This window comes from Mya arenaria, chromosome 8 (genome assembly GCF_026914265.1).
Source record: "Mya arenaria isolate MELC-2E11 chromosome 8, ASM2691426v1".
Classification (NCBI taxonomy): domain Eukaryota; kingdom Metazoa; phylum Mollusca; class Bivalvia; order Myida; family Myidae; genus Mya; species Mya arenaria.
In genome coordinates this window covers 41,730,176-41,750,044 of record NC_069129.1, presented here as the reverse complement: position 1 = coordinate 41,750,044, position 19,869 = coordinate 41,730,176, and the positions used below count along the sequence as shown (strand labels likewise).

General features: G+C 33.9%; 1 protein-coding gene across 1 annotated transcript in view; it reads left to right on the top strand.

Annotated features, from left to right (window-relative positions):
• The first annotated feature begins 344 nt into the window (after nt 1–344).
• Nucleotides 345–19,869, top strand: part of LOC128244203 (uncharacterized) — a 46,503-nt gene continuing 26,978 nt past the window's right edge. The window contains exons 1-3 of the mRNA XM_052962220.1: nt 345–533; nt 1,683–1,777; nt 13,201–13,294. The gene's annotated coding sequence lies outside the window, so the exon portion shown is untranslated. The remainder of the gene's footprint in view (nt 534–1,682; nt 1,778–13,200; nt 13,295–19,869) is intronic.

Sequence of the window (19,869 nt, the reverse complement as noted above, 5' to 3'; positions counted from 1 at the left end):
ATTATATATACAGATATAAATTCCTGTTATTTATTTTCTACGTCTTTTTAACCACTTGTCATACTTCTTGTTACAACTAATTTTAGAAGACTGTACTTCATCAGCAAATGACATTCGTTGCTTCATGAATCATACCACATTATTCATTCGCTATGTTCTGCTGATGTGAAGGTGATTTTGTTTTCAGGATGTAAATGTTCCAATCCAGTGGTGCCTGTCACGAAGTTGCGCTCCTCTTCAAAACATGATTAGAAATCAGTACTAAGTATAAACAACTTTGTTTATCAATTGAAAAAGGTTTTTCTTAAGCTATCTATATTTCCAATCAAAGTCTCCAGTACAAAGTATCACTGTTAAACTTAAATATGTTTCTCGAGTCAAAAATGTCCTTTAATTTCCATCCCTCTTTTTCTGAACTCTCCAATATGGAGGTAAAATGATAACTTCAAATTGTCGTCTGCTTAATCAAGGATGTCCAAATTTGTCGTCTGCTGACAGTTAACTTAAAAAGTGAAAATGGATGTTTATGAAGAGTGAGTACATATTTCTTTTATATTTCTTACAGAAGCAAAACAACATATACTTAACTTGATTTATCTCATGAAATACCATACCAGTAATTTGGAAGATGAGATTTACTCATTGAAGCATCATCACTTAAACATTACCTTAAACATTAAAGCTAAGAATAACTTATATTGTAAATATCAATGGTTTATATAGACTTAAGCATGCACATGTATATATCAAGTATACAAGTGTTCTTTGCAGAAGGATTTTATGTATACAAGGGCATGTACTTTATTAATTGAATTCCAGGAAATGGTGTCTATTTATGACCATGGGTTAATCAGGATGTTTGTCAGTGTTTCGAATCATTCATGCATGTAGTTTTAAGCTATTTGCATACATAATTTGCATAAATTTGCATACTGTAAATAAAAGACTGTTTCAGAAGGTCATATTCCATGTTACAGTAAATGCATGATCATGTATAAGCATTTCATATTGTGGGGTTAATTAGGTCTTTATCAGTAGAGGCCGATATCTTCTACACATCCATATAATTACACCCCTTGGAATCAGATAGCATTAAGCCACCCTATTATAATATTCCTTGTTCAATAGGCTCTGCCAAGAAAATTCTTCAGCATTTATCATTGTAACTGCTCAGCCAATAGTCTTAGAAAATTCTCTTGATGTGGAACCAATAATTGGTTGGCAGCATTTATGTGATTGGTTCTCGAATTCTCTACAAGACTTTTTGATTTGCTTAGAGGTAGTGGGTTTCAATAATCAGAAAAATCTGATTGGTTTCTGGCAATGGTGATCAATAATATTGTTTTAACTTTATCTGTGGGGAAATTCCTGGCATTAAATATGAAAATATGTTATGGAAATTGTATTATTCCTATACTCTTAGGGAATTGATTGAAGAAGAAAAAAATGAGCCATGTTCTGCTTACTTTTATCAATGTCTGGTGACATATTCATTCAGAAAATGATGTAAATAATTTAAAGTGATTTAATTGTATAAATTAGCAAATGAATATGAATGAAATATATTGATTTCATGAAAGATTTTTTTTGAAAATGTTACAATTCATTATTTAAGAATGATAAAATATTTTATGTAAAGATCTTCATTATTGACTTAACTAACTGTTTAATCTTGTATTCAGATGAATGAAGAAAAACAGAAGCATTTGGGAAGGTGCAGAGATGAAAAAATGATGAATGTCCCTGGAGCTTCTAACATGCAATGACCTTGACACTGGTGAGTTAAAAACATGCGTAAGTTTTGTTTGATTATCAAAGTATTTTGGCTCAAAGCATTATCAGATGTGATAAGCGAGACCATTTTTGAAGTTTTTCGAGGAAAAAACATTGAATGTCAATGTCATAGTCTTGGTGTCACATTGACATTCAATTGGCGTCTGTGTCATGCAATTTTACTGGTGGCCTTGAAGCCAAAAAAAACTTAAGATATTTAAATTAAACTTGGTATATATGTTGACAAGAAACAATGTGCAGTTGTAATGCAAGACCCATAACTCTGACTTGAATTATTATTGAGTTATGTCTGTTCAACTGAAAAAAATGAGAGTTGATGTTTACCCCCCTGGCACCCTTGTAATATTTTCAGTTTGTGTATGTAAAAGTCATACACAAGAAATCACAACCAAATAAGCTTATTCCGAAATTATAAGCGAAAAAACCCAAACACTTTTCTCTTGTCAGTTTACCCCAAAAAGTAAAGAATAAATTACTGCTGCAGAAACTTATTCTGATTAAAATTCCAAGCCAGATCTTTCTTTAACGCATGACATGTGACGTTTTTTATTATGAAAGATCACAATCACGCTGTATAATTTCAGCAGACAGTTGATATTTGAAATAGATGGAAATAAAATTCATTTTCAGGCGGAATTTGTTTCGCTTCAGATTTCTTCCTTAAAATTAACATACTCTGGTTCCTAATTCAAATTCTATTTGACTTTCATTATGGAAAACTATTTAAATGAGAACATTTTTAGTCTTAATATTGCCAAAAATATGCAAAAGATGGTTGTTGTTTTTTTCTGTTACTTTCCCATAAGGTATTATTGTCTACATTTCTTTTGCTGTAAAATGATTTACTACTGCTTGCCTTGAGAGAAAAAAAAAGAAATAAAAAAACATCACGATGAGGACGATCCATTAGCATTTATGTTGTACACAATTCAATGCTGTTTTAAGTGATCGTTTCATGGAGTCATCTGCTTAATATAAACGGCAGGTGAACATAATATCTCTTTATGACAACCAAATATATATAGTCCTGCTTCTATATACTATATAGAATGTGCTTCATAATTTAAGGAATTTAAGGAATTAATTTTCAAATATTTGTGAAATGTTTATTTTTTTGTGAAAAATACTGAAGTCTTCACAAATTCTCTGCTACGCAACATTACATTTAATGTATTGCATTTTAGAAGCTTAATTTCTGTTTCACAGTCAGTGGAAATGTTTTCATGCTTTGTTTTTTAAATTTGAACATATTGCTTAGTTTTTTTGTTTTTTTGCTTATACATACGCATTGTGACAGCGCTTTCAAACCTTTTTTCCACTAATTACTTCTGTGGTAATATTTAAATTGATTATGTTCCAAAGTTAATTTTGGAAACATCATCGCGCGAAAGGACAAAAAAATGGTTTTAATGATTCATAATTAAATCCATAAGATAATTCATTAAAAGCATTGCAAAATTACATATTACATGAATGATGTAAAAACTTAAAAGATTAATTAAGTTCTGTTTCTCATGACGATCTTCGGGAGAAAACCACGGCTTTTAACGTTAAACAACAGTCATAAGAAACCAACAAAGACTTGTCTGATATTGGCAGATTCGATTTAAAGAGACACTCTCATATTTTATTTGTTGGAAACTGGAATTTTTATTTTGTTTGTAACATGTAGAATATACTTAGTTTAAACTATATTTATTTGAAAACGATTGTGAAGAAAGTTAAATAAACTTATATGAAATATGAATTCAGTCACTCTGGTTGGCACACTGTTTCGCGATTGTGTGGTCTTGTGCTTTTGGGGAAAACAAAAAAACTGTAGAAAACCCACTTGTCGGGCTTGGTGACCACCAACCAAATGAACCCAGGCTGGGAATTGAACCCATGTTGGCTTAGTGAGAGAAATATAGAGATATTTTGTTTATTATTGCTGAAACATATGGCAGAAAATATTTTATTTTGCTGAAAAGCTTTGGAGATATACCTTAAAATTGAATGGTTTTTAATCTTCAATTTACAAATATATGTAAAAATACATGTCTTCCTGATGATGATTGCTGTTAATTGATACAAATATAGAAAGAGCCATTATTTGTACAAATTTTGAAAACATATGTTCTATTTGTCATTATGTTTGAGAGAGTAGCTTTAATGAACACATTAGCCTTGTTTAACCGCAGTGACACGAGAGTCCTAGGCAGACATTTGCGATGTATACAGGTACGCTTTTAATTACAAACACACCTGTAGAATTTATTTCCTACAATATAGGATGAAATTTTATTCTAAGAAAGTATTCTTGTCATGAACCGAATTTTGAAATTAAGAAGTTAACAGATAAAAAGGCTGACTCATTTTGGTGTTTGTATGAATATGACTGTGCTCTTTTATAACAAACATATATTAAATAAAAAAATGAAAATGCTTAAGTTAAATCTTTATCTCAAACTACTTCTGATTTGGAAATGTAATAAGCACTTTTTAGTTCTGCCATTTATTTAGATATGATTTGTGTTATCAATATAGATTGTTTTTTCTTGTTAGTTAAAAAATAAGAAAAAAATCATTTTGAACACTGCTTTCAAATTGTGATATATCGTGAAAATATTACTTAGACATCAAAGGGCATCTTCTTTTAATGTCACGTATTTTGATGTCCCACTTGTCAATTTTCTATCTCTCATAGATCACGCTTTACTTATGGTAAATGTCTGTTTATAATAAATTATTTGTTAAAAACAAAAATAAATTTTGAAGGTTGCATTATTAGTAATTGATTAATTAAAAACATGCATGAAATTATGATGTGATTGCCTCCCTTTGGTTTTCAAAATTGTTACTTTAGCTCATTAAGGCCTGAAAAAGTGTGGAATAGAATCCGTCTGACAATTCTTTACAAAACCAGAAACTTTGACATCCTGTTATAATCACCTTCCAAACTTGGTCAAACTATTTGACGGGGTGGGATAAAAAATGTACTATCTGCTGCTTTCTTTGATGCCATATAGGACCTTACGGCTTTCAGCCTTTAAGACCTGAATAATTGAATTAGAAGAACTGAGTTTGGTTGGGGTAAAGCTTGAATAGAAATTGGGGAGAAATCTTCCCGTCTGTTACTAGGGGTGCCTTGTATTCTGAAAGAGCTTTAATTCCTTCGCTGGATTTAATGAATGCGATGGATTCTTTTACAAAAGACGTACTTGTTGAATTTTACAGCAAGCTAGAATCATTAGGGTTTTAAAAGCACATAAAAATGTGCACATCTGAAGCTAAAAATATTATACTGAAGAAAAAGAAGCATTAAAATGATAATGATTTAAATCCCCGTATTGGTACATTTTATTATGCAGAAATAGGCAACTAACTCAGAAATATGCTTATGTCATTAAGTGTAGAAAAACGTGATGGTTTTCATGCAACGTAGATAGGAGACACCTGCAGATATGCAAATTGATCGGTGGGACAATTTACGGAATAAAAATAATACCAGAATTAATATGTTCCCAAATGTAAACTTCATCTTAGAGAAATAAAATATAGCTGGTTGATGGGGCATCAGCCTATTAAGGCAGCGTGCTACAGGTGCATATAATTTATGCGAAGGCATGTAGTATGTCTGGTGATACTCTGTGTGACAGGGGTTTTGACAGAGAATTATTTTTGGCCATGAAGGAAGATATCCATTTGTTGGGATGATTTCCTTGGGGGGTGGGGGGAAATTTGATGGGTTGGATTTAGGGAAGGTGAAAAAAAGTCACAAGTTATGTTTAATTAAGAACTAGATTAATTAAACCATTTTTGGCTTTTTCCTTAAAAAAAATGCAGGGTTCATCGTTAAATCATCTTATGCTGTCTCGTGATATCAATAATTCTTAAATATTTATATACTCATCCTATATTATATTTATTATATATATATATATAAATATATTATATTACTGTTTTTGCGTTATAGATGTTTAATTTTGAACAAGTTTGGAAGTTTTTTTTACCTGGATTCTGCAAAATAGATCGTCTTTCAATAAAATGAGTAATCATGAGAAGAAAAACAAAGAGTGTAGGAAGAAATCTAATGCCTTTTGTCATTTTTTTTTTATATGATACTACCTTTAAGGTAACCTGAGTGGAGTGAGTACTTTGAATTTGATATGAATATTGTTTGCAGATTTTAGGATGTGGTAACGATGCTTAAGAAAATACAGAGTCACCTGTAGGCTGAGCCTTTTGAGACATTGTTGAGCAAATGTTCCGGTCAGGAAGGACAAAGATCTGTTCTGTTAAAATGCAAAAATTATTATCAAATATTACTTAGAATTGTTTCAGCCTTATATTCTTTCAGCCTTATATGCATTTATTATATGGAAATTAAAATTGTTTTATGTAGCTTGAGTATGCAGCATGATCTCTTTTTAAACATTTCACTACATAGCCCCCACCCACCTCCCCCACCCCCAATACCAAGCCTAAATACCCAGCCACAACTCTGATTTTATTAAAACATTCAATCGCCACCTGATTTGCAGAGTGTTTTGGCATACTAGCAGATCCTAATGTTTATTTCTATAAATATATATAAAAGCTGCTATGATAAAAGCAATGCCAGTGTCTCTTACAGAGAGTGCTTGAGCTTGCCAAGTGCCGTAAATGGCATGAAATGGCACCCCACTTCACGCAGACGTGAAAATCACATGACAGCAATGGAATTTTATGGCACTCTATAATAAATTTCCCATTTGCAGACTGGTATAGGAATCATAGCAGGTTTTGAAGGAAGTTTATTATGAAGAGTTGGTTTGTTGTGAATGTAAGTTTCAGAAATGTTAAAACTTTGAATGTTCTAGCTCTGTTTTTGGGATTGTGTCAGGGATATCTTACTTTTAGATTAAGATGTTATCATAAAAGACCATAATTATAATGTAAGTACTTCTTTTTTCATTTTCTTCATCACAAGTTTTAATTCTGCTATAATGTACTTTTAAAGAAGATAAATGCCATGAATTACAACAATGATTTATTTCCTGTTGACTCATTTTTTAATTGAACCCAAAGAAAGCCATGCTTCTTATAACCATGAGAGCTTTACATGTGATGGGAAATGGTCGCAAAATCAGTTTCACCTGAGAGAGTTCTCATTTCGAACTACAAAGAATTCTTCTGTCCAAAATTGTGTTCTATATTTAGACATAAAAGACGCTTTTATGTTTACGATCTCTCTCATGAAGCCGTTTTTGTCGTCTGCAAAAGTTAATACCTGGCGGTTTGCATCTTGGCTGTTAAGTGCCATACTTCAATTACCTTCATTAAGTGGTAAATAAACGAGCAATTGTGGCCCATTCGTGCTTGGTAGTTAAACGTGGCAATGTAGCTGTATCGCTATGTAAGCTTCTCTCCCTATATGGCATTGTCACGGCTCACAGAACAAGAGGTGATTTAAGTATTGGTTCTTTTTCGATCTCATGCAGTCTTCACGTCTTTTGGAGATCAGTAGATTGACTGTCTAGGCATTTTTTCCCACGTTTTGGGTTTGTGCCTTTTGATGCATTACTGGTAGGCTGTCTTTAGACTGAAATTTAATAAGATTTTTTAAGAGAAAGTGATGAATGGGTGAGGTTTAGCAGATTTCTATGGTGATATAGATTGCTGATGGGTTTTGAAATTGCTCCTTTGATGGAAAGTCTCAAAATATGTAGTTATGACAAATTTATTATGATTTTATGTTGAATATATTTGGGATGATTGAACTCCATATTTGGTAAGATATTTTGGATTGTTTAAAATGTACTTTCCCTGGATGATGATGATAATGATGATGGTGGTCACAGATAATATATACAGTAAAACTGCGGTCATTCGAACAAGCGGTCATTCGAGAACCGGCGTTCCCTCGAGGTCGGAGCTTGGTCCAAAACTTTTTTCCTTCTATTTTCATATAAAATATACCTACGCTGCATCGAAACCTAATTATGTCGAAGAGTCAAGCAATATTCTCGGTCCCAAGTACACAAATCATGCACAAAACCTTATGGCTCCCTTATTATTAAGGTAATAATTTCACACTTTTTCCCCCCGAACACAAACAATTGCTAGGTATTAAGATTTTCGCAAGTTGTTCAAATTGCAATGACAGTTGAAAGGCAATTGCTAAGGTGTGAAAAGCCGTTAAACACTGTTAACGCATGACCGATATCAGTTCATATAGGCATTTTAGAAGATAATTATGAGAAGTAAATGACGAGCAGTTAATTGTGAGAAATGCAAACGAGTAATAAAAATATGAATAAACACTACCATATCGATCCAACATCGGGATCTCTAAAATAATTCCTTTTTGTCACTTTGCTTTGCATTATGGCCATTTTGTAAAAATAAAATCGATTTATTGATATATTTATATTTCTGTAACATTTCATATTTATTCTACATATAGTAAACGACAGCCTTTGAACATATGAGCGATTTTTACAATGCAATGCATAATCGGTGTCTTAGTAAACAGACCATTTCATACTTGAAATACACATAAATATATTTCATAACAGACTGGAGAAAATTGAAAATCGGGTCGTTCGAAACATCGGTTCCCTCGAGGTTAAGGCTAGGTCCCCGGCGACCTCGAGCGATCACAGTTTTACTGTACCTTATTAATTACGTTGATGATGGCAGTGCTAGTATTATTAAGATAAGGATGAATTTTAGTGTGGGGTGTAGCTAGCAATGCCCACATATGAATATCAGATTTAAAAGTGAAAAAAAAAAACTATTTCCAAAAATTGCATAACTATGGAATGAGGGCTGTAGGGGAGAGGGTTAAATGGTGGTAGAGTCTCTGTGTGACCAGAAAAAAAACAAAAAAAACAAGCATAGTAGCCCATGAGTGATGAAATTTACAGAAATGATTTCAACTGGAAACTTGGTAGTTGTACCTTTAAATACCCCCTCCCCCCCCCCCCCATTTGATGTATTAGCAATTGATATTTTTAGACGTGCTGTATTTTGAAGACAAAGTATTCTGATACTCACTGCCACCTTGGTGTCACCAATTTCATCACTTTAACCTCGGCCATAAGTAAAAAAACATTCAGGATATTCAAATGAAACTTGGTATACATGTTTCCAAAGACAATACATGTATGACTGTTTAGGAAGGCCCATAACTCAGGCTTTGATACTTGTTGAGTTATGACCCTCGTTTGACTGATACAAAACAACAGGTGAGTGTTGGTATTCTCTCTGTGGTGATTTTGCTTGTAACACCTGAACTTCTGATATGACCACACTGTAGCCTAATCAGGTGAATTAAGATATTGGAGACCTTCCAAGAGATATCTCTTAAGACTTGCAGAATTAACATGACACTGGTTGTCAGTCAATCTTTCAATTGAGCAATAAACAGATCATATTTTGTCAATAAATAACAGCACATGATGTGTAATCTAACGAATTACTTTGACCACATGGACAAACAAAGTACAACAAGTTGAGCAGGTAGAGCTAGTCTCCCACTTCCATCATGTTATTTGCAGAACTTGTGCCTGATTATTCTTCGAAGCTGTAAATAATCATTAAATAATTTGTTTAAATTACAACAACTCCTCAGAATTGTGTCTCTTCAGTTTCTTTAAATGTATGCATAATGTGCGTTATGTCTGGGGTTGATGTCTGATGTGGCCAACTGACTGCTGATTTCAGATGGCAGCGAAAATGTCAATGTCCTAATCTATCAGAATAATAACTTGGAAAGGTTTTGCACTGCCCCTCATTAACAGCTCACTTGTTGCAGACAATTCCAGCCAAGCTGCCACACAGACAATAACTGTTTGTCTCATAATTATGTAAAATCGCATTCATTTTTCAAGGACTTTGAAAGTGCAAAATGTGGACAGCCCAATTCCCATGATGCCAAAAGAGAGGAAACTCGCAGGACCTGTGAACAATCATTTATCAGAGAAGGCAATGTAAATTGTTCCCAATTGCCAGTAATAGACCTTTTATCCCACCTAAGACGTGCAGGCAGCGTGAGGATGCTATTGGAACAAAATGTCAGTCAAATGTCACATTGTCATTTGTCCTGGAATTATGGGTCAGTAAATGGCCCAAGAATTGCCTGAATTGTTCACTCTCTCAGGAAATAATGACCCCCAGGGCTGGGAAAGTTCTCACTGCTGGGTTATTGATGTGGAAAGTTTATAAAACAATTTAGGCATTTTTTTTTTTAACACAGTTTGCTTTGTGAAACTATTATGAGATAAGGATTTGTGCAGAAATTGGTCATGAGGCATTCCTAGTTACCGACCATACAGCATCCCCGAGGGGAGGGGGAGGTCTTTTCTATCTGGACTGGAAATGCACAGATTCATCTTTTCACTGGTGAAGTAAAAAGGAGCAATTAGCCAAATAATAACCTGTAAAGTAAAAGCTATAAAGAAACTGTAGCACCCCCCTCCGCCCCCTCACCCTTATAATGTTCTTCCTACACAGCACTAATGATTTATATATCTCGTTTTGTAATCCATTTTCTTTTGTAAGAAATATTTTTTAAGTTTCCACTATTGAAATGCCATAATTTATGTTTCATAAACTTAATAATAAAAGAAATAAAAAGTGCTGTGTTATTATGCCTCACTCATCTGGCATGGATTTAATTGAATTTTCAAGCCCGGCAATATTCATCGAAAAGGCCTATCCAGTGTGCAAAAAGAACTGTTGGCAAAAATGATTGTTTTCCTAATCATTTTAAAGTTTACTGAAATTAGTACCATGCATTGATTGGATTCTGACAGCCAGTTAGAAGACGTTATTAAAATGATGTTGAATGTTTTTGTTGCAACACAATTTACTTTCCCATCCAGATCTTGGAAAAGATCCTATTTACATCTTGGAAAAAACTCTGAGGTTACATTATGTGTACATAAATCGGGTAGAGATCTAGCAGTCTCTCTGATAATATGACCCCCGCATACTTATGGCGAACCTCTCTGATATACATTCCCATTGTAAAGAAGCGCTATCAGTCTCCTATCATGATCTGGGCAGATTTGTGAAATTTGTCAACGGTTTCAACCCTTATCTCGAGGTTATAAACTCAAATCTGGCACAGAGGCTTACATTCCTTGGTCCAAACTCCGAACTCCGAGGATGGTTACAGGTACTGGTCTGATAAGGGTCGTCCCTCCTGATAGCCTGGGTTTGAATCTCGGGCACCTACAGATAGGTCTCGCACCTAACACAGATAGGTATCGTCATGTGACTTCCAAGGTCTACGAGGCATGTGATGGACTGTCGTCAGCATGTTTAAACACATTTGTTTTTAGAAAACTGAGGAGTGCTACAAGAGTTCTTGTTTTGGTCACTTATTCATTTTTATCTGCTTGTTTGATGAAATGTTGGATACATGGCCTATAATAATGATCAGTCATTCCGTAGGATTTTCTATTTGGGAAAATCAACATGAATCTTCGTTCTGTTAGTGTATATATTTGCTAGTGTTCCATTTGATTTTGGGCTGCAGCAGCCAATATTTTCCCAGCAGTCAATTATAGAAAACTTGGTTTAAAAATTTCTAGCTAATTTGCTGGTTTTTGCTTCTAAAGGTGAAAGTTATGAGTTTGAGAAAACTTTTTGATCTATCTATGCCCCGACAACAGTTCTGTAGACCCCTCCCCCCTAGCTGCTAGGGTGGAATATAACGAAAATATATATTTGATCTTGCTTTGCCCAGGCAACAGTAACTGTAGACCACCCTTCGCCCTAGCTGCCAGGGTGGAGTTTAAAAAAAACATTATTTTTTTTAATTTTAGCTATGCCAAGACAGTTGTAGACCTCCCCCCCCCCCCCCCCCCCCCCCTCCTTAGCTGCCAGGGTGGACATTAACGAAAATGTATTTTGATCAAAGTTGGTCCAGACAACATTTATTGTTGACCCCCCTCCCCCCTAGCACAGCCAGGGCGTACCTTCCAGAACCCCATCTCCACTAGCTGCCTGGGCAAACTTTCAAGAATGTATTCTGTCTGATCTAGTATTGCCTAGACACCTGTAGACCCTCCCTCCCCTCCTCACTATAGCTGCCAGGGCAAACCTTCTAGAATACATTCCGCCTGATCTAGTTATGCCTAGACACCTGTAGACCCCCCTCCTCACTTGCTGCCAGGACGTTCCTTCTAGAATACATTCTGTCTGATCTAGTTTTGCCTAGACAACTGTACTTTTGAAACTAAATTATATAATTACTCGACTTCCTTGTATTTCTATATCTAGCAACTATTAAGTGTTACAAGTTTTACTGCATTTATAATTTGCGCACATTTCATTTCTTAAAAATGATAATATTATTGTACCTGTCCCTCGCCATTGTTTTCATTAAATGGGTCTAAGTAATCAGTTTATGATAGCTGTTAATCAGCATGCTGACAATTAAATGATAGTTATCTGCCTGGGTATCTTATTAACATCAGTTATGCCCAGGTAATAGGCAACTTAAGGGTCTGCTGTCATCTTCTGCAAGTGGCTTATTTGCTGCCAGCATTCTTCTTGGACACAGTGGTTTATGGGCGCTTAGGTTCTTGAAATGTTTATTGCTTTATGAATTATAGTCCTGCAAGTGATTGCTAAAATGATCTATATGAGCATTAATTAAGAAATCTGATAAGCCCATGTGGCTCTCAATTGGTGATTTGATAATTAAGCTGGTGCCTATTTTGCTCCTCTCTCCTGAAGAAAGATGAATTAGCAGCTGGGTGAATAACATTTACCATTCTGACCTCCTTTATTCTGTATTTGGTGAAAATGACTTGTACCCACAAAATTGACAATGAGAAATTGTTTTGATAATTTTTGATAATATTTTTTTTTGTATTATACTGAAAAAAGATCTTAAGTGTAAAGAATACCTGAAATATGACTTGTATGCAACATTTTTACTGAGCATTCGTGCCATGTGTCTTGTATTAGCCAATTATACCGGGAATCAAGTTTGTTTTTTGTGCAAGAAAATTTCTCAAAACTTAAATATGATAAGACCTCTATTACAGAACATCTCCATTTCCCTTCCCCATCCCATGTTTGCATTTCAAGTTAATCCTTGTCAGTTCTATTGAAGTACCCAGATACAAAGAACCAGCCCTAATCAGGATGTCCCAAATTGTTTGACAAATATTCCTTTAAATCTGGACAAGTTTGAAAATCAGAATAAAATCTGCAGACATTATGCAGAAACCAACTATATTCCATTCAAAGTATGTGACTTTAATTCATGTTCGCTCTGATCGAAGTTTATAGAAGATAAGGTACCAACATCAAGTACCTATGGAAGAAGGGAAAAACCTCTTATCTATAATCAAGTACCCATATATCTGATGGTTTTAGGGTTTTGCCAACTTGTAATGAACCCAGATTATGTTTGCATTCCAGCCCTGTGTCAACTCACAGAGATGTCATCCGGCAAGCCAGTGTCTGATTCATTCCTTAAGCTGCTGAAGTCCGTGGGAACGAAACTATTTTCAAGGTAACATCCTTACGAAGATTGCTGCTTCCAAATGTTAAAACTGCTTTTTTGCTTGTTGGTACAATAGGTTGATTATCATCTTTTACTTCATCAGATTTTTTTTTGTCTTGAAACTCATGTATGATTTTGAAACCAATGCATTGCAACTGAGGAAAAAATATATTTCTCCCTCCATCCTTTAGCTTTGGAAATATGAAATCTAGGATATAAAATATATATAAAAAAAGTTGTTTTAAGTATTTGCTGAAATCTAGGATATAAAATATATATAAAAAAAGTTGTTTTAACTATTTGCTGAAATTTTGTGTTAATAATTTGCTTTTCATTACTTTATTATAAATACATAAATTTAAAGAAAATAGTATTTATATATATATATATATACATATGGTCAGTTAAATGATGCCTGCATTTTTTTTTAACTCATTGCTTTGAACAATAATTTTTTCAAAACATTGTTCAGAATGAATTTTCAGAAAAGACTGATACATTCGATGAAAACAGTTTACGTCTGCCCTTTCCAAGAAAATGTTTGTCCGGACTTGTTGCAGACAAATTTTGGACTTTCATTATTCTTGTCAGTTTTAGCACTGAATTCAAATCAAGTACCCGTAATTATCTACCTGAGCTTAGCCCAATTATGATTGTACAAACACGTTTATCAGTTGGAGACTGCCGTCACATGAGCCACGTTATCTTGGAAATCAGCAATTATTTAAGAGACAAGTTCCATACTTGCGAGAGAATGCCTCTTCTACAATTCTTTGCCAATGTTTTTTACCTCCATGGCGGTGCTGGCACATAGTTGAGATTCTTTCGTATGACAAGAGAGCTGAGCCTCGGGTTTGGTCTTGGAAAAACCATAAAAGTCCGGAGTGTCAATAAGGTGATTTCTATCTAACACCTCTGGGCTTATTATTTCTTATTTTGGGAATGGAAGTAAAAAATGTATGTATTGCATGCATTTAAATTGCCTTAAAATTCATTTAATGATTTCAGTATAGCATAAATCATGCTTAAAATTATAATATATGATGTTGTATTAATATCTCTTCTTGTTTTAAAGTATATAAATTCAGTGCAAGTTTTAAAATCAGTGCATGTTTACTGTTTGTTTTTTTGGTTATGACAAACAAATGAAAAACAATGATGTTGACAGTTTGCAGTGACAAATTGTACAAGTGATAAAATTATGTTGATAATTGTTGCAATTGACATTTTATTATCTGATGAACAAGATAGTAATTATTATATCTGATTGTTATTTTGGGGCATTGATGACTTGACATAAAAAATTAGTGTTCAAATTATTTTTTGTCTGATGGGAAAGCAGTGTTTTTTCATTTATTTTGTAAGTCATCAGTTTGCTGTTATTGATTTTAATCAGGTGAATTGGTACATTTAAACTGAGGCTGGGAGAGTAGATAAAATATAATATCAATCACTAAGCTGGTTAAATGGTTATAAGTATGCATTTAGCCAAATGAATAAGCCAAGTGTCTGAGACAGTCAGTTGTCCGCCTCTCAAGGTTGTGCGTTCAAGCCCACAGCTTTTCCTAGCTTTTAAATAAAAGGAGCCACACCCATAGAAAGAAAACTGATTGTGTCATAATTGATCACATTAACTTATAAATAGCATTCTTCAGAATTAAGGTAAAATATTTGTATCAGCTATCATTATTAGTGTTTAGCTGGGAACTTATGAATGATAAAGGTCATGACCAATCCATCAAGGTCAAAGTCACAGGCAACCAGACTACTTCTTCATTCTGTCATTCTGAAGTGATATGTCCTTTAGATTTTTACTAAAGATCACCAAGTACTCAAATATGAACCTTATCATGTATACTTTCAAAAATCTTTAAACATAATGCCTAATACTACATGTCAAGCGAAACCCAACAATCTGTCATGGTTGTCACTGGCACAAATAGCTGGTAACTTCGGTACTTCGTCTTTATTTTTTTAAAAGGAATTATGTTAGATATCAACATATCTACCCTTGTAAATATGTTTAGGGTATAGATCATGTACAGCGACTAAAAATATGTATGCTGTTAAAGAGAACGAGTATCAGGGATTTTAGGAATAAGTTAGTTTAATTTTTTATACAAGAACTAATTATAAATGATATAAATTGTATATTATATCAATGAAACTTGGGTTTAAAAATAGATTAATCAAGTATAAGGTCAAGCTCCATTAGACAAACCAACTCGGTCATGTACATAATAAACAAAATAGAGTGCACAAAAAAACTTGGCTCTCAGATTGGCTTTTTTTTTAATTGATGCACTATAATAAACCACCGTACAGTACATTAAACTCCGCCATAAGTGATACTGCATGGTACAATATAAAAGTTTTGCAATCCGCTTTGAAATTAAAACTGTTCGATCTTGGTGTATATTAAATGTTCACCTTCTTTGCACTATTTTAACGGAAAATATGATTTAATAAATCAGAAAAAAAAATAGAAGAATGAGTTGGAAAAGACCTTGAAACATAAAAGACTGAATTAACACATTAAACAATTATATCTGCAGGGGTGCTTTATACAATGGCAATTGATGGAATTACCATTTGAGGAACTGTCAAAATCTTTTTCTAGCTGTCTGTTTTTCTCATGGTTATCTTGGCTGAAGGTGCTACCCTCCCTCTGAGGTATTTCGCATATTTGTTCCAGTTATTTTTTACAGTTATGTGATAATCTGTTGAAAATGTGTAATTCTTCCTGTGACAAATACCTTCAGAATAATTGTGCTAATTTCATAGAAAGAGCTTTTATGGGTATTATATTGGTTTTCCGTAAATGTGTTAACTGCTCTTCAGGATGAGATTGTTTATTTTTTTCCTTTTATTCTGGTCTCTAAGCAACCGTTAATAATTTTTGATAACATTTCACATTTTGATGTCTGTTCAGAATCCCATGCTGGGTGTCATCAGCTTTTATGAAAATAGAAAATAAAGATGAGATTATTTTACATATGTTATCAGCGGAACTTTTGATTCTTCCCTTAAATTGTTGCAAAACTTTCCTCCTGTTATAGAAATCTCGAGTGAATCTGCTTCAATATTGGTTTTGAATGGGGGGACAAAACTTCCTGTATTAGCTGGAGATAGCTACAAAATTGAAAGAAAATCTTGAAGACACTTTCGGTGTCCTAGGCAGCGATGTTGGGATGCTGATATGGTGAAAGTTTTTTTTGACGGCTTCCTCATTTCCTATGTAGGAAGTTAAAAATTTATGCCTGAACAAAGCTTCGTTGTTGCATAATGTAAATACTTTTATAAGTTGACAGTTAATGGTTGCAGTTCAGTATTTTTATATCGGGTGAATAATAGAATTGAATTGTCTGTGTGCTGGTTAAAGAAACAAAGTGTCAACGTTGACCAGAGTGTCGATCCCCACCCCCTAAAATTGTCCCAAGTGAACAATACAGGCCAGGGGATACAAACTATGCATAAATTTCTCCACACTGCACCATTTTAGGCTAAAACATAGCCAAAAGTTTTCCAAACAATTAAGATCTGTTCTATTGATAGTTAGCGTATATGAATGAATAGAATGCATTGATACCAAAATCAGCTGATTCAGAGACAAAAAATGAAAATTAATGTCAAAACTGTCAATCTGTGAGAGTGTAGCTTTAAATAAGATTGGTAGAATCACTCCAAACCAATAATTATTTTGAGATGCCTGATCTGAGATTCATTATTTGTCCTGCCATAAAAGGTTCCGGCATTCCCATTATTATAATATAATATGTCTATGTATTGTATTGGTGACAAATGAATGTATACTTCTTTTATTGTAAAAATAGAAAGAAAGCAACAATTTCTGTAAAGAGAAACAGTTAAACGCTTAAACAAACCCCTTCACAAATTTTTCGGAAGAATTTATTAACATTGATGAAATTGATTAGCATACAATGCAACTTCCTATTTTGGAAAATACTTTGTAGCAGTCAGAGATCTTAAGTTCCAAAATCAAACGAGGTCTTTTCCTTTATGTTTAAAAGATTAAAATCAAGCCAGTTTGAAACTGTATCCTTTTTCCGCTTTCAGGATGTTTTTTGCATTCTTCAACCTTAAGGCAGCATTATATTGTAATTAGGCTGCTTCAACAGAATTTACTTTGTTCTAGCTTTGAGAAAGGGAAGTTTAATAAAAAAAGGAACTAAAACTCATAACATGGACATTGTTCTGTGTTAGACTTGTAACAGACTCCGATTGTTGCCTTTAAGTTTTATTGTTAAAAATCTACAAGAAAAAATGTTTGGGAAAATTCAACGAACAAAGTGTTAAAAGATCATACCCTAAAATTATGGAGGCCCAAATTTCTCGAAATTTTTTAAGCATAACAAGCCATAGCTAAAGGCATTCAGCCAAATATCTATCGTAATTTTGATTTTAATTAAAAAAAAAAGTGTAATTATTGTCAAGATAATTTCCTGTTGAAGTCAAAACCTCTTCAAAATCTAAGTATACTAGTAAGGTTGGCTTAATCCTGTTATATTACGGACTTCAGATGGTTCAAGAAATTGGAGCCTGCTCTTTAATGGTCAAGAGAAAAACAATAGATACATTTTTACTATCCTGATTTTTTTAAAAAATGGAGATTTTTTTAATTGAAGTGTATATTAGGTATTTATGTTTAAATTTTAGCCACTTTTTTTTCTCTTTTTTCATATTAAACTTTTTGCTGAATCCATTTATTTTGGCAAATAGTAATAAGTTTTATTTAGGAGGTTTCCGATATCAAAGCTGGTTGATATCAAAGCTGGTTCGGGACAAATCAATCTTTCTGCGGTACCATAGAAACTGGAGATCCTTTGGACACATACATTCCTGTGGACCCTCTGATAATGCAATCGTCATCTCTAAATGATCAAAGTCCAGAATTGATGGTGATTAGGGGTATTAATAAAGGGGCTAATAGGGAGCTTCAGGATCCATCAGAATTGGTTAGATAAGGCACTTTGAAGCTGAGAGGATAAGTAAATTAGAGAATAATTAAAGATAAGTAATCACTGGTCTCAATTCTACAATTAGAGAGGCATGTTTCCCTAATTTGGAACCAATTAGTACGCAGATAGGGATTTAATTGGGATGTGCCTTCATTCCGAAATGCTAGAAGGTCATTCTGTTAGATTTTCAATAATAATACATCTAAACAAACCATAACTGTATATTCACATCGTGTGAAAATATATTGTTTTTTCTTCCGTTAATACAGAACAAACAGAATATTCGTCCTGAAAATGATTCTTTGGTAATTGGCATGACCCCCCCCCCCCCCACCCACCCACCCCAGAACACAAATATAAATGTGAAACCATTGATGGAAAGATTTACTAGTCTTATGATATCCCTGGACAACCAATGAATGTGGACTTGGATTTGATACATCCTGTTGTAAAGCAATTTTTTCTTAGAAGGCAATAATCGACTGGGCCGTCTTAATCCCATTTCAGTCATGTCAATTATTATTAACACAGAAAATGACCACTTATCAAATGTTCTTTAAAATCTCAATACAACAGGCCGATTTTTCAAAACTTTTTTTAAAGTTAACAACGTTGTTAACATGATTGTTGTTTAACTTTTAAAGCTTTACTGCTCTGTAAGTTTCAAGACAATTACCTGTGATATGCAGTATTTTTAACAGTATTTGTGGTCAGCCACAGTGCTTGTTTTTTTAGAAACATATCGTCACCTTAGTGCAAGAACTCAATATCTGCTTCTATTTCTATATGCAGTTATTGCACTAAGGTAACAATATGCACTAGCGGTTCCAGGGGCGTGGAGAGGGGGCACATGTGGCGTGTGCCACCCCTTAACTCATCCAAGTATATTTTTTTTAATATAGGAGAAAGCAAGTTATGAAATACGACCTAAATGCACAATTTCAGACTGGAAGTCACCTAAATTTTCTTGGGGGAGTACCCCCCCAAAAAAAACATACCAAACATTTCGGTTCAGAGATCGGAGCGCAAGGTTACGCCCGCTATGTTCGCCCCCTCTTATGTTGAATCATGAATCCGCCCCTGATATGTGTATAGGATAAAAAAATCATCTTTAACAAAGATGTGATGCCATAAACGTTAACTTTATCATCCTTCAGAACAAACAGCTCAATGTTTGTCTATAATGGGATAATGCATTTTCAGGCTAAGTTATTATAGGAGGTTTCTTTTTTGAAGATGAGCCAAAAAGCACAGCTACATCTTATTATCAGCATTTAAATTGCCCCCACGATCACCTGTAGCACTCTTTCTTCTTGACAGATGCTTATAAAATGTAAATGACAAAATGTCTCTTAGATGAATTAATGAAAATAAATTGGCTTCAAAAGATGAATCACCATGGAAAATGTCACGGTTTAGTAAGTTTTGGTGAAGATCTTGCCAATTTTTCCACAGGTATTTTAAACATCGCCAAGCACCATAAATTGCAATTATTGACAGGTATTTCGGTAATATGGTCGTCCCTATAAGGAAACAGTTCGAGATTGTTTATTCTGATGGTAAACTCCCGTGCTATTACATGAAATTATTCCTCGGGGCTATACT